Source organism: Eptatretus burgeri, chromosome 3 (assembly GCF_056783735.1).
Source record: "Eptatretus burgeri isolate ZD-2024b chromosome 3, Ebu_testis_v1, whole genome shotgun sequence".
NCBI classification, from domain to species: Eukaryota; Metazoa; Chordata; class Myxini; order Myxiniformes; family Myxinidae; genus Eptatretus; species Eptatretus burgeri.
The window spans coordinates 68,358,875-68,371,374 of record NC_140963.1 but is presented as its reverse complement, the minus strand read 5'-3'; the positions used below and the strand labels follow the sequence as shown (position 1 = coordinate 68,371,374).

The 12,500-nt window shown below is 45.8% G+C and overlaps 1 long non-coding RNA gene across 2 annotated transcripts in view; it reads left to right on the top strand.

Annotated features, from left to right (window-relative positions):
* Positions 1-12,500, top strand: part of LOC147030118 (uncharacterized) — a 159,290-nt gene that overhangs the window by 8,388 nt on the left and 138,402 nt on the right. For both annotated transcript variants that reach the window (XR_015056234.1, XR_015056233.1), the window contains exon 2: positions 6,399-6,610. This is a non-coding gene — a long non-coding RNA (uncharacterized LOC147030118). The remainder of the gene's footprint in view (positions 1-6,398; positions 6,611-12,500) is intronic.

The following is a 12,500-nucleotide window of genomic DNA, read 5'->3' as shown; positions in this document are numbered from 1 at the left end:
CCTTGCTTCCAACCGCAGAGGAGGAATTTGAAGCATTGGACCGGAGCATGGCCCATCAGGAAGACTGTTGGGTGACTGGGTAAGGATAGGTACGAGAGCCACATGTGCAGAGATAAGTGAGATAATATTTTTACTCTGTCAACCTGCCTGGCAGTTCAACAAAATTGGAAATCATTCCAAACAGGAAACTTACTGTTTTTAAAGATGTCATAATGGACACACACAACAAGCATGAAGAACGAATTTAACATGTTAAATGGGGTGGTGTAACCCTGAAACAATTTATTTATATGCCTTTAAACCTCTTCAAATTTTTATTTATATTGAATTATATACTTGAAGACTGTAGAACACAAATCGCCTTCAGCATACTTCCAAAAACCATGCGATATATTGTTGCGGTTTTATAAACCGCATGCTGGGATTGAAACGCACGCAGCACGTAGACTCTTTAGAAGAGTTAGTTCCATAATGAAAGTGAAGAATAGCGCCTTCCCGAAAGAGGTTATTATGTAATTAAATGCATTGGGTTGGGTAGTTAGTGCCCTCCTCAACCAGTTCGGATAATCGAGACATCAGCGCGTGATGACATGTGCCGTGATCATATAGAGTGTGCGTGTTTTACTGCCATGGTGTTCAACGTGTGCGACCAACACCAGCATTCTGGAAAGTGCGCCAAATTCTCGAATTCACATTTATTGTTTAAAGCCCCACAAAGTCGTTATTTGTCTGCTCATCTGTGTGAACATCTATCCTGTATGTAATTTATTGCAGTCTACCCCTGTACTGTATTTCGTTCCCCTAATCTTCATTCATTGCCCTCCACCCAAAATGACTGGTAAACAGACCAGGAAGTGCTCCAGCCTCAATGAAATTATTGCCCCATTCCCTGGCTTTGTACCATGGATATTGTTGGACGTTTGGGGATCGTTCTGGGAGCATGTGGGAAGAAGGGACGATTTCCCATGTTAAGTGCTCATGACAACAGCCAGAAGGACCAAGTGTGTGAATATTCGGCTGGGCAGTAGAATGGGTGGGGCTGCAGGGAAACCCTCCAATGGCTGGCATGGGGCCGGCTCGTAGGATCTGACGTGGCCCAATAGCCGATCCCAGGCCACCTTGGAAGATCAGATGTGCGACTCATTGGCCCCGTGTGCCCCAGGGGCTATAAAGCTGCGCTTGGTGCCTGGTTTCTTGGTCATGGCTGTCGCGTGCATTCATTCTCATTCTCTCTCTCTCTCTCTCTCTCTCTCTCTCTCTCTCTCTCTCTCTCTCTCTCTCTCTCTCTCTCTCTCTCTGCCCTGGTCATTAGACACATTTCTCCCCTGCTCCCGGACACTCTGCATTGCCCTCACTTCTTCTCTGGCTTTGGACGCTTTGGTTCCTGCTCTCGATAGAGCTCGTGGACCCTCGGTTGTGAAGAGCAGTGTCGGGGCCATTCTGGAGAGCAATACCAAGCTGGATATGGTGACGGTGATGAACATACTGGTAGGCTGAGGCCACCCTCCCCTTCCCGATTTGCCTCACCATGTGTGTGTGGTCTGATGGGTACGCTGTTTTGTTATCTGATAGATAAGGCATAGGTTAAGCTAAGTCTGCAACTTGTACATTTTCTTCCCTTTTTGTAAACACACATCTTGATTGCTCATTTCATGTCAAAGGGCAACTGGGGCAGGAAAAGGGGAAATGCAATTAACCTATGCCTTACCTATCAGATAACAAAACAGTGTACCCATCAGACCACACACACACGGGGAGGCAAAATTGGGAAGGGCAGGGTGGCCTCAGCCTACCGGTATGTATGTCACCGTCACCCTCCCCAGCTTAGTACCGCTCTCCGGAATGGCCCAGACACTGCTCTCCACAACTGATTGTCCAGGAGCTCCGTCGAGAGCACGAATGAAAGCGTCCAAAGCCAGAGAAGAAGCGAGGACAATGCAGAATGTCTGGAACCAGGGAGGGAGGGAGAGAGAGAGAGAGAGAGAGAGAGAGAGGGAGAGAGAGAGAGAGAGAGAGAGAGAGAGAGAGAGAGAGAGAGAGAGAGAGAGAGAGATAGAGAGAGATAAAGAGAGAGAGAGAGAGAGAGAGAGAGAGAGAGAGAGAGAGAGAGAGAGAGAGAGAGACACAGCTTGAATGTGTGCGACAACCATGACTGAGAGAGCTCGAGGTGAGAGAGAGCGAACCAGGTGTCGAGTGCAGCTTTATAACTCCTGGGGCAGGTGGGGCCAATGAGCCACACGTCAGATCTTCCAAGGCGGACTGGGACCAGCTATTGGGCCATGTCAGATCCTTCGAGCCAGCCCCATGCCAGCTATTGGAGGGTTTCCCCGCAGTCCCGTCCGTTCTGCTGCCCAGCCGGATATTCACTCACTTGGTCCTTCCGGCTGTCATCATGAGCAAAGCTCCGCACTTAAAATGGGCAATCACTCCTTCCACCGCCATGCTCCCAGGACGAACCCAAACATTCAATGATGTCCATGGTACAAAGCCAGGGAATGGGGCAATAATTTCAGGGAGGCTGGAGCACATCCTGGTCCATTTACCAATCATTTTTGGTGGAGGAAAATGAACAGAGATTAGGGGAACGAAATACAGTACAGGGGTAGACTGATGTGGATTTTTTTAACCCACCTTGTTGTGATCGTTGAAGGATTCTACCTGGCCGATTGTGGAATCCTATTTGACTTCAGACAGTTTAACGTTTGTCTGATTTGGTTATAAAATCCTGCATAAAACCCTATCGACACTGATAACCGATGTCCACACAAGTCCTTCCTTGTGAAACAATTTATTATTCTAATTATAGACCATACACTTCTCACCCTCGTACAATGAACTTAAAAATCCCCATTGATTGCAATATTATTTGGTTCAATTTCATTTATTCTTACTTATAGTTAACAGTTAGACCAACCTGATTCAATCAACTTCCACATTACATCAGAGAGTTTTATTCTAACTTGGCACTTGGTCAATTCCAAGGAGCACAAGCCACTGAGATTCTAATACTTCCTCAGGTACTTGCACTGAAACAATTTTACATTTCAAAGCATTTTATACTTTCATGGGAGAGTGGTGGGGGCTATCAACCCAGACTGCAGACGTGTCCTTTAGACGAGAAGCCACTTCGTACATTTCGCAGCTTGCCTAGTTTCGGAGATAATGGTATAGGCAATAAATTACATTACAGGGTAGATGTCCACACAGATGAGCAGCCAAAGAAGGCCTTTGTGGGGCTTTAAACAATAAATGGGAATTTGATAATATGGCGCACTTTCCAGAATGCTGGTGTGAGTCACACATGTTGAACACCATGGCAGTAAAACACGCACACCCGATATGATCACGGCAGTCACGGCACACGTCATCACGCGCTGATGTCTCGATTATATGAACAGGTTTTTTGGGGGGGGGGGGCACTAACGACCCAACCCAATGCATTTAATTACACAATAACCCCTTTTGGGCAGGTGCTATTCTTCATGTTCATTATAGAAATAACTTTTCGAAAGAGTCTCCGTGCTGCGTGTTTCAATCTCAGCATGTAGTTGATAAAACTGCAACAATATCGATATATAGCAAGAGAGGGTGTGGTATGTGGGAGTGTGCATATGGAGAGAAGAAGAGGCAGCCAATATGGCTATATGTACTCTGCCGATTGATGCTGCGTTCTATGGTGATAAATAGATTTAGCCTCCATCTGCTAAATTGCGACACAATGTCATCTTATAAGTGTACTAGCTGAAGTACCTGGTGTTTCCCCAAGGAAATTCCATGAAATATGTATTGAAATATTTCCTGCATGACAAATTGGGGAATGTTCGCCTTATGGTTTCATAAAAATTACCAATCTTGGGCGTTGCAGAATGTGGTTGGACCACTTTCTCTTCTTTTTATTGATTGTATTTTTAAAATACAACAAATCACCACAACCTCAACAGACAATCTTCATAAAACATAATACTCGATCGCTCCCAGGGGAAAAAATGCAGGCAGTGTATCAGCACAACACCCACTCAAGGCCTTAAGGGCAATTATCTGATTTTAATTATTTTTTTATTTTTCTTTAATCCAAACACAGCATTCGATCTTCCTTTGGATGAAAGAGGAGGCCATGCAAAGTTTGGTTGCACTGGTTCCCACAATATCCGAATACATATATGAACAAACAAACAAGCAGTCATAGACTGGTACTTACGAAATCGTCAACTTGACTTCTGACCTTGTCTTATAAAAGCTGTCTCTAGAGAAGGTCGCGACGCAAACCAGAAGTTTATACGATGAATCTGTACCAAACCATCAAAAATCGTAACGTCGACCGAAGCAAAAATCTCCATTTCTCCACGCAATTATTTAATATTATTTTTTATCATTCACAAAACCGTAATATTGGGCCATCCACCAACAATCTTTACATAATCCGATGGCTCAGCGAGTCAGGCATGCGACGATAACCTTTTTAGGATAAAAAATGACTTTTAAACACCATCTTTATTGAAAACACCGTCAGCACGCACACGGAAAACCTTAACGTGACTCAACGACGCGTCTGCTCGAGCGCACTGCACCATGTGACGACCCGTGACACGCGAGTGAAATATTTTTTATACAATCTTAAAACGTCTCCAAAACATCCGATTTTTACCAGAATTTCGACAACCGAGTGTGAAGCGTCCTAAGCGATCGCAAAAACCGGACAAAATTAAAATCGAAGTTAAAACGAACTCGTAACGTCGAGCGAAGCAAAAATACTCCATTTCTCCACATGAATTTATGGAATTATGTTTGACCTCACTGTGACCTTGACCTTTGACCGATTTTGACCAAAATCTAATCAGCACTAGCCATCACCCTCCTGAATCACGTGGTGTAATTTGTCATTGGTAGCTTCTTCCGTTCTCGAGTTATCTGTACCAAACCATCAAAAATCGAATATTTGACCTCACTGTGACCTTGACCTTTGACCGATTTCGACCAAAATCGAATCAGCACTAGCCATCACCCTCCTGAATCACGTGGTGTAATTTGACATTGGTAGCTTCTTCCGTTCTCGAGTTATCGTGCCTACAAACAAACAAACAAACATACAAACAAACAAACAAACAAACAAACAAGCAGTCATAGACTGGTACTTACGAAATCGTCAACTTGACCACTGACGTTGTCTAATAAAAGCTGTCTCGGGAGAAGGTAGCGACGCAAACCAGAAGTTTCGCAGTTGATTCTGCACCAAACCATCAAAAGTCGAATGTTTTGGATGTTTGACCTCACTGTGACCTTGACCTTAGACCGATTTTGACCAAAATCTAATCAGCACTAGCCACCACCCTCCTGAATCACGTGGTGTAATTTGACATTGGTAGCTTCTTCTGTTCTCGAGTTATCTGTACCAAACCATCAAAAATCGAATATTGACCTTGCTGTGACCTTGACCTTTGACCGATTTTGACCAAAATCTAATCAGCACTAGCCATCACCCTCCTGAATCACGTGGTGTAATTTGACATTGGTAGCTTCTTCCATCCTCGAGTTATCGTGCCTACAATCAAACAAACAAACAAACAAACAGAAACGGAAGGCATCAATATACTTACGAAATCTAAAGATTTCTCCACAATCTAAAGATTTCGTAAGTAATAAGCAGTCATAGACTGTTACTTACGAAATCGTCAACTTGACCTCTGACCTTGTCTTATAAAAGCTGTCTCTTGAGAAGGTAGCGACACAAACCAGAAGTTTCTACGATGATTCTGTACCAAACCATCAAAAATTGAATGTTTTGGATGTTTGACCTCACTGTGACCTTGACCTTTGACCAAAATCTAATTAGCGCTAGCCACCACCCTCCTGAATCACGTGGTGTAATTTGACATTGGAAGCTTCTTCCATTCTCGAGTTATCATTTTTTGGATGTTTGACCTCACTGTGACCTTGACCTTTGACCGATTTTGACCAAAATCGAATCAGCACTAGCCATCAGCCTCCTGAATCACATGGTGTAATTTGACATTGGGAGCTTCTTCCGTTCTCGAGTTATCTGTACCAAACCATCAAAAATCGAATATTTGACCTCACCGTGACCTTGACCTTTGACCGATTTTGACCAAAATCTAATCAGCACTAGCCATCACCCTCCTGAATCACGTGGTGTAATTTAACATTGGTAGCTTCTTCCGTTCTCGAGTTATCGTGCCTACAAACAAACAAACAAACAGAAACGGAAGGCATCAATATACTTACGAAATCTTTAGATTTCTAAGTAACAAACAAACTTTCTTCTTTATATTAGATTGTATAAGAGTGCTTGGTGCAGAAGACTGCTTCAGTCGTGCTAAACTTTCGGATTTTTTTTAAAATGATCTTTAAAATCATTATTTTATTTTAATTTCCCTTTGCAGAAAATTTAAAATCACTCCATCGCAATGAATTTATTGTGGCAAGGTTTGTGGATTTATTCCCCGAATTAATTAACGTGGGCCATTAACACAAGAACCCGCTCAAACCCACCAACATCATCATCATCATCTCCATCAACTCGTCCTCATCATCACAATCAACAACAACATCACCATCGCATTATTGGATCAAGTTTGCATCATTATTATTAAAGGTAAGTTTCACAATCACACTAATTGAAGAAAATAAATTTTATTTTATTCTCTTTAGACAGAAACCTGTTGTTGGCTTAACGGTTAAGGTGGCTGGCTAAAGATCTTCGGTTCTTGAGTTTGAGCCCCTGCTATGCTGTTAAATAACACCAGGTGGGTTGCCTCAGTCTCTCATCCTTCAGAGGTTGGCAAAATGATCTACACTAATAAATGTGTGTGTGTCTCTCTTCCATAACTCCAAAACCATGAAAGCTAATGGCTGGAAACTTTGAATGCATACTAAGAGAACTCCAAGGGAGTGCATGGATGAAAATTGGGTGTTTGGGTTAATTTGAACACATCTTTTGAAGATAATTAAAGGCCTTATTTTATTATCCTTTATCAAGGCTTCATCGTTGGTCCGCCCATTGCTCAGCCTGCTCTCCTTTGCAGGGGTCTTCATTCACCATTTTATTTGGCCTACTGAAAATAACTGAACAAAGTTGAGGGCCCACCTACCTGCGTTTGGCCCCGCAGTGTCAAGCCTGCCGTTCCTTATCAACTAATGTTTGTAAGCCATGGTGATACAGTAGACAGCGGTGTAAATGGCTTTTTAAAAATCATAACTGTTACCATTTTTGAAAATAAAATTACTAATTGATATCCAAGACAATATTAGGTGATAATGTAAATTAAGTACATCTATAAATGTGTGGACCGTTGTCTTAGTTAAATCTGACAAAAGTTTAAAATATGTAACCTTCGCCTCGGAGCGGTCATGCTGAGCACCGCCTGGAGGCGCTCCCCTAATGGAGTACTTTGGAGGTTATTAGGGAGAGTGGTTTCCAAAACCCAAGCTCATTGCAAATGTTGCAGGGAATGTAATGGCAGATAAAGGAACAGCAGGTCAGGTCAGGTCAGGTATGGGAGCATGTGCCAGAACAGCACGTCGCTGCGTCCACTTTCCACCGGTACTCCAGGGCCTCCGTCTGGCCATCCCCCAGGCAGATGCCAGGCCCATCCCCATCTCCTTGAGATGATGGTCAACCTGTTGCAACCATGAGGCACGTGGTCGACCCACTGGCCTCCTCCACTCATGAGACTCCCTCGCTGAGAGAATCTGGTGAGCAGGATCAGAGTCAGGAAAACGAGCCACATGTCCATACAGCCGCAACTGACGCTCACGGACTATGCAGGTAACAAATCTCATCCGAGTCTCTCTCAGCAACCGCTCGTTGGACACAAAATCTGACCAGCGATAGCCAAGGATTCTCCGAAGAGACCTGGTACCAAAGGAATTAAGTCTCCGTCTCAGATCCTTGGTCAGAGTCCAAGTCTCGCACCCATAGAGCAAGACTGGAAGTACCAAGGACCTGAAGACTCGGACTTTCGTCCTCCCGCACAGGTACCGGCAGCGCCACACCCGTGATCCAGTGAATCCATGACTCCCCAGGCCCGACCCAGACGTCTATTGACCTCTGACTCGCAGCCAGCAGGGACATGAATATCACTGCCAAGGTAAGTGAATCTCTCCACGACCTCAACATCCTCACCACAAACAGACACAGACAGGACAGCAGCATCCAAGATGTCACCGAAAGCCTGTATCTTAGTTTTGACCCAAGAAACCCGTAATCCCAACGGCTCCGACTCCTCATTCAGCACCTCGAGGGCCCCCAAGAGGATGTCTAAAGTCTCCGCAAAGATGACTGCATCATCTGCAAAGTCAAGGTCCGAGATCTTGACATTCCCAAATGACGCACCGCAACTTGATCTCTCTGACATCCTCCCTAGAATCCAGTCCATACAAGTGCTGAAAAGTGTGGGGGCAAGTACACATCCCTGACGAACTCCAGTAACAACTGGAAATAAGTCAGAGATGGTACCACCACACTTCACAGCACTCTCAGTACCAGAGTAGAGTTCAGACATCAGATCGATCAGTTTTGGTGGCACCCCACGAAGACCAAGAATCCTCCAGAGGACATCCCGATTCACTGAATCGAACGCTTTACAGAGATCAACATAGGCTGCAAGCAGCCCCTGCCGAAACTCTCGTCTGCGTTCGGTGAGGACACGAAGTGCAAGGATACGGTCAATCGTTGACCTCTTTGGTGTAAAGCCTGACTGCTCTGGACGCTGGTGCTCAAGCAGATGGTGACGAACCCTATCGAGAATTATCCGAGCAAAGACCTTGCCCGGCACTGAGAGCAGCGTCACCCCTCGGTAGTTGTTGCAGTCTTGGCGATCACCCTTCCCTTTCCAGAGAGGGACAACAAGGCCCCTCTTCCAGTCAGTTGGGATGATGCCTGTGTTCCAGGCAGAGCACAAAACTGCATGCAACGACACGAGTGCAGCATTTCCACCAGCCTTGAGATGTTCGGCATGGATGCCACAGATCCCTGGAGCTTTGCCCCGTTTCAACTGGTTCACTGCAGCCCGTGTTTCCACAAGCGTAGGTGGACCACAGTTGTTTCGAGCGTCAGCAACAGGGATTGTAACACCCTTGACGTCCAACTCGACAGTTGGGGGATCAGCCTGGTACAACCGCTCAAAGTAACCGGCCCAGCGGGCCTTCACTTCAGACTCCTCTGTCAAGAGTCTACCACTCTCTGCTCGAACTGTAGTGCTCCGAGGGATGGGCTTGGATGAACGTAATGCGCGAATTCCCCTGTAAGCGGGACGAGAATCACCTGTCCACAGGTGATGCTCTACCCCCTCACAGATTCCTCGCACATAGGCCTCCTTGTCCACCCTCAGTGCACGTACAGTTTTACACCTCAGCTCCCTGAACAGCTCAGCTCTGCCATTCAGCCTGGCCCTGCGACTCTGGTCAATGGTATCCAGTGTCCCTTGAGAGACAAAATTCTTCTTTGCCCTGCGGTGAGCTCCAAGGCATCCACCGGCAACATCAAGGACGGTGGTCTTGAAGGCGCTCCACAACTCTTCAGGACCCCCAAAGCACCCAGACCCCCAAGTGTCCACTCAGCCTGTTCGCAAACTCCTCAGCTACTCTCTCATCCCTGAGCTTGGCAACATCCAGCCTCGGCTGGGATGGTACCATTCTCCAGGATTTAAGGTGCAGCTTTAGAGTTGCTACAACAAGCCTGTGGTCAGTATTGAGGAACTGAGCACTCCGGTAGACCCTGCAGTTCTGGATCATCCTCCAACGACCGTCAATGAGGACATGGTCAATCTCCTTTGCCACACCGCCAGCGTTGGAATACCAAGTCCAGCGATGAGCTTGTGGGCGCTGAAACCATGAACCAGCCACCCTAAGTCCATGACTTCTTGCAAAGTCAAGGAACTTAGTGCTATTCTGGTTCATAGTTCCTGACCCATGGGGACCAGCACACACCTCATAACCGTCCCTATCAGTTCCAGTCGATGCATTGAAATCCCCCAAGACTAGAAGTGTATCTCGTCGGGGGCACTGATCAACCACAGACTCCAGTGTGGCGTAGAATGCATCCTTCACGGTGAGATCACTCGCCTCAGTCGGAGCATAAACAGAGACCAGGGAAATGACACCTAAGGAGTGACGAATCCTTAATCTCATAATACGCTCGTTGACCGGTGTTACCTCAATTATCATTGGGGTCAGCTTATTGGACACAGCGACATGAACTCCTTGGGTATGGTAACCATCAGAGCGACCAGACCAATAGTAGGTGTAACCACCCACCATTATCTCGCCGCAATCCGGTCTCCGAACCTCAGAGAGAGCTGCAATCCCGATGTCCAAACGCTTGAGCTCAGATGATAACAGAGACAGGTGATCATCCTCTCTTAGGGATAGGACATTCCAGGCACCCACCCGAAGGGACCGCCTCAGGTTAACCCAAGGAGACCGCAGTCTGGTGGACGACACCTCAGCACCACTCCGACATACTCTCCCGCAATCTGACCCAGGGATGTTACCCCGTGGTTTCCCTCCTATCAAAGATTGGGGGTCCCGAAGGCTTTGCCCCAATCCCGTCATCCGGTGAGCTTCCCTGCGAAGGGAAGCTGCACAGGAGGTACTCCCACGGAGTGGGTTTTCAGATTTTTTTGCATTTTTGTGTTTTGCGGAATGAAGGGTTTTACAGTGGCCGGAGTGCAAATCCTGCCACCAACCTCCTAATAAGAAGTAACCCAGCTGCAGGAGGACGTCCGCAGACACAGTGGGGCACTAGATATGGATGGCCATTGGCTCACAAGGAGCTCCTCCGCCCTTTGACAGGTTTTGTTTTTAATCCTGCTGGGTGTCCATATCCAAACACCCTCCTCACCAGAAAACCTGGTGGGGGAGACGGTTTAGTCGCCGACAACCTGACCATGGAACAGGTTAGTACAGGTTTACATGGTACCTGTAGCAGGTCACAGATCGAACCTGACCTGACAACAAGTCAGCAGGTGGGAACTCATTCATTCATCACCTTCCCCTCATGTTCACTCTGTGAGATTGGAGTATCATGTGTTCATGAACAACTGTGGAACTTACTGTGAATCCACTTACCATCCATCCACCCATCCAACCCTTCCCTCCATCCCATCCATCTATTCCCTCCATCCCATCCAACCATTTATCCATCCCTCCCCCCTCCCCCACCCATTTCTTTGTTTGTCCTCGCTCACCTATCCCTCCTTCTTCTTTCTCCTCCTTATCTCACCCCTCTTCCAACTTTCATGAAGTGATAAACAACGGGTGCTTGAAATAAGTTCTCACAGGGGGTTGTGTTGTGGTTTGTCATTGGTTATGTTGTGCTGTGGTGCTTGGGTTGTGTTTGGAGCCCAGAGTGTCGGGGTAGGTTGGGCGGATGGGAAACTTTTAGTGGCCGGGGCTGCTGCTGGACTCAATTTGGCAGTTTGAATTTTGAGATTTGGCTCAGGTTGAGATATTCTGGGGCTTATCACATTTTAGTTGTAAAACGTATGCTGAAATTAAATAAACGCGTGAACACTGACATCTCCGGGTGTTTAAAATCATTGCAACAAGGGTGCGATGGGCTCTCGGGTCTCTCGGCCTCCTGCTGTTCCCTTTGTTGTGTTGTGTTCTGATTTTGTTCTGTGTCATAGCTCTTCCATGAGCCTAGAGCATGGTAAAACAAGCTCGAATGAACTAAGATCCTAGTCCTCTTAATGATGACGTCATAAAAACTAATATGACCTCATTGTGATGCATCAGGTTTGCGATAAATTATCTGTGCTAATGCCCTGCTTGATTCCCGCAAACAAAATTCAAACAGCTTGCCTAGTTTCGGAGATAATGGTTTCGGCGATTTTCATTAGCAGCGATATTATGACGTCAACTTTTTTTCTAGGAAGAATTTCCAAAATCGGAGATGGTTACTGCCTGCGCGGGGGCTTTCTGCATATACATGGCAATTTTCACGAAGATCCGATGAAAACTCTGGGTTGTGAAACAAAAAATGTCAAAAAATAGCAATGATGTCATAAAAATTGATATGGCGTCATAGTGATGTATCAGATGTGCGGTAATTCATCTCTGCTAATGCCCTGTTCGATTCCCACAAACAGAATTTAAAAAGCTTGCCTAGTTTCAGAGATAATTTTTTAGGCAATTTCCATTAGCGGAGATATTTTGACGTCATAACTATTTTCTCGGAGGAATTTTCAAAATCGGAGATGGTTACTGTCTGCACAGGGTATTTTTACATATATATGCCAAGTTTCAGGAACTTTCGATGAAAACTGTATGCTGTGAAACAAATGAAACAAAAAACAAATAAAAAAGAAACCAATGTCACCCGTAGGGTGACCCGTATCTTGCCAAGAGGTGACCACGTGTGACTTCTTTAAGGTCACACTGAGGTGAACAGAGCTGCTATCCACCAGGAGCGACTCCTTGAGGAATATCTGCATACGAGAGATTCTGATGAGAATCGTTCTTCAGAGTAACCATGAAAAATA